This window comes from Capsicum annuum, unplaced genomic scaffold (assembly GCF_002878395.1).
Source record: "Capsicum annuum cultivar UCD-10X-F1 unplaced genomic scaffold, UCD10Xv1.1 ctg81549, whole genome shotgun sequence".
Lineage (NCBI taxonomy): Eukaryota > Viridiplantae > Streptophyta > Magnoliopsida > Solanales > Solanaceae > Capsicum > Capsicum annuum.
In genome coordinates, this window is record NW_025892277.1 from 2,871 (window position 1) to 6,284 (window position 3,414).

General features: G+C 35.1%; 1 pseudogene; it reads right to left on the reverse strand.

Moving 5' to 3' along the window:
- Nucleotides 1-1,426: 1,426 nt before the first annotated feature.
- Nucleotides 1,427-2,386, reverse strand: LOC124895357 (annotated as a pseudogene).
- Nucleotides 2,387-3,414: the final 1,028 nt, after the last annotated feature.

Genomic DNA, 3,414 nt, shown 5'->3' on the forward strand with positions numbered 1-3,414 from the left:
TGGGGGGAGGGTTATGAAATAATTTTAAAAAATAAATAAATATTAATTTTTAAAAAAATATATAAATTATATATTAAATTATTTACACGTGGCAGCTTCTAATTGGTCAAAAAAGTCAATTTTTGTCTTTTCACGTGCTTGTGGAGCGTGTATACACGTAGAGGGTTAAAATGGTGTATTTGTAACGAAATAAAAAAGATTTCTGGGGTAATAAGTCGAAGTTAAAGTTTAGATGTCTTTTTGAAAATTTCGAACAAAATCAGTGGTGTAATTATATATTTACTCATTTTAAAATAGCTTGTTGGTATATATTTCCTTCTGGAAATATTTCCCATGTTGTAAGAACTGTTGTGAGCCCTTTTTATACAACCTATAGCTTTGCTTATCCTCCCAACAATAATAAGTTACTCGATATAATTTCAAAAGTGGATTATGCAGGTAGACTGAACACAAATCTTAACCCTTTTTCATGGAGGTAGATAGGTTATTTTCGAAAGCTACTTAGTAATGGTTCTGCCATCATGCCCTCCAAATGTCAAGAAGTCAACTCATCGTAGGCCATAGATGAAGTGTCTGTTGATTTTGTTTGTTCTAATTGAAAATAATGACATCCATGAAGCTACCAAATTAGTTGATGTAGCTAATAAGAAAGTGTGTTAGAAAATGTTGCTTGGACATATTGAAAATCGAATTGGTGTCATTCAGTACGTATGATTCTAATCTGTAAGAAAGGTACTTAGCAATAAGTTTTTAATGGATTTCTCAAAATTATTATAGAAATTTCAAGTTTCATGGGGCAGCTAAAAGTTGTTTGTTTCATTTCCCAATTGAGGTTGACCATTTTTGCTGGAAATTGTTCTAATGTATTGCTAATTAGCATTTCCAGCGTCTTTTCAATATTTTTATTTGGTATTGAAGAAGCTTGGAGCACATCCTTCATGATAAACCACCAGACTGCATTTTTCATTGATTTAACTGAAGCTGGTGTTAGAGAATATTTAGCTGTGGATTGATGGAAAATTTTAGCCATATATGAGCATGTTTCTTGAACACACACATCCTTTAACTATCATCTGTTTATTGTTCTATGAGAACATGGATATATTTTGTTTTATGTGGTTAGAAGCAACAAAAACACGATATACATTTTAAAGTTTTTCTAATTCGTTTCATCTTTCCCCAAATATTTCTGCAAGATGGCAAATGTGGTTTAAACAAGTCAAATGTTTATATATAGGAAGTTAATCAATTCATTCATAAGTCAAATACAGAATCTCTAGTCTTACAATCTTTGTATTTCAATCTTTACCACCCCAAATTAAAGCACATATGCCAGTATCACTTGAACATAAAAGAAGAAATGCATAATTGTTTTCTATCCACTTTAATTTGAAGGATTAAAGTGCCAAATGGCAGAAATTTTCTTTTAAAGACTATAGCCTTGAGGTTGTTTTGGATCTTGAATGGTGTGCAAGGAATTGAGCTGCCTGCTTATCAGCATACTGTTATTGAGAGCCATTTGGAGCTCCAATTCATCAGACCACCATTGTTTTAGCCTATGTGCCTCAAGAAACCTCTGCTTCCCTTTTGACACCACAAAAAGTTTTATACCGGTTAGCCCATTTCCACCAGGTTTTGCTTCTTTCTCCTTAATACAACTGAAACTACTGTTTTGTACACCAACTGGTTGATTGTAGTAGCAACAGACGTAGTCACTTCTGTTAACATACAAATGAGGCATAGGCAACATTTGCTTGAGCTCTGAAGTGATTCTTCATTCTGTAGCTTCAGCTGCACCCTCAACGACACTCCTGCTTTGATACTCTGAGTTAGAACGAAGCATTGATTTGAATCTTTTCCACACAAATCCAGCTTTTCCGCTCAAGATTCTCAAACTCATGGCCAATGAAATAGATGGTGGATTGAAAGGACGTGCTTCTACATGAGTTCTTTTAGCAGCTAATGCCTTGTGTACCTACAGAGCAAAACCAGCTCCTAATGAGTGTCCTATGATACACATTTTTGCTCCCTTGCAGGTTGAGAAGATCGATTTTAGAGCCGATAAGATTCTGTCAAATCTGAAGGACCCTTTAAGACTTTCCCACGCCAAGTAACGTAGATCATCCTCGATATCTCTCCTTATTGTGGGGTTCTTAAAGAATGTTCCTCTGATGGCTAATACCATTTTTGGTGCACCAATTGGTCTTATGGGTATAAAATCAGCCAGGGCTGCTGTTTGATCCCACTCCAAAACTGCAGCTAATACCGAACCATCTCTTTCATCTACAAGGGCTTCAACCAGTTTGTACTTAAAGGGTGTCCACCACTGTGGTGCAAGGGCAGTTTCTGTAAAGGTAATCAGATGCACAGTTTTTATCAAAAAATTATGTTATGTATATAGGCTAACGTTACCTATTAAGAGTGTATATTTAATTTTTCACACTCTTAACGCAACTGACCTTCAATAAATCTACTTATTTTTAGAGGTTTTTTCCCTATTTACTATTTAGATCGTAATGGTGATCTCTATTAGGGATATTTTTTTGCTTTCTTATTTTCCTTCATGTTTCGCCCATATGTAATCTCAAATTTCACCAGCTTATATCTGTGATGGACTAGTGGTTGTCTTAGGCATTTCTTTTCTCAAGGTTGCTCTTCAATTGAGGGAGGCTTTCGTAATAACTTTTAACAAGGGATACATTAAGACCAATGACAAATAGAAGCATGGCATCATATCCTCATCCTACTCCAGCAACTTTTTTCATGGGTTCAGATGTCTTCAACAAGGTGCGTACGATTGCAATATCTTTTTTCTTTATGTACGAAAAGTTCTTTTAAGATTGCATTTCTTTTCTTTTACTTCTATACTAAACAATTACGACAAGTAAGAAATAATCTTTCCCAAAGTTGCATCTCTTTTGCACTTTAATGCTGTTAAAATGCCCGTGCCTTGCTCGGACACAGCTATCTAGTCTACTATATAGAAACATGACCAAGGGGACGACCAAAGGCATTTTTGTCCAAACCTCTCAAAATATCTACTACTGTGGTCACCTCCCACACTCTTCTAGAACCATTTTTTACCCAAATAAAAGCCACTTCTTTTCTTCACACACCGACTCTCCACCTTTAGGATTTTATTTTAATTTGGCTTCATCGTCTTCTTCGTGATAGAGTGGAGTTCAGTTGTGTCCAGGATTTCCCATTTTAGCTCTGCAAATTCAATGCCACCAATCACAATAGTCTTTGCTCTTTAGACCACTGAGAGGTACACTTTATTTATTTCAATTTTCTATCTCTCTATCTCTTTTTATTTTCAAAATTTTTAGAGTGTGTTTCTTTGATTTTAGGTTTTGGAGTTGAAGAAGAGGAAAAAAGGTGTTATGGTGTGGTGGACGATTGATTGATTGATTG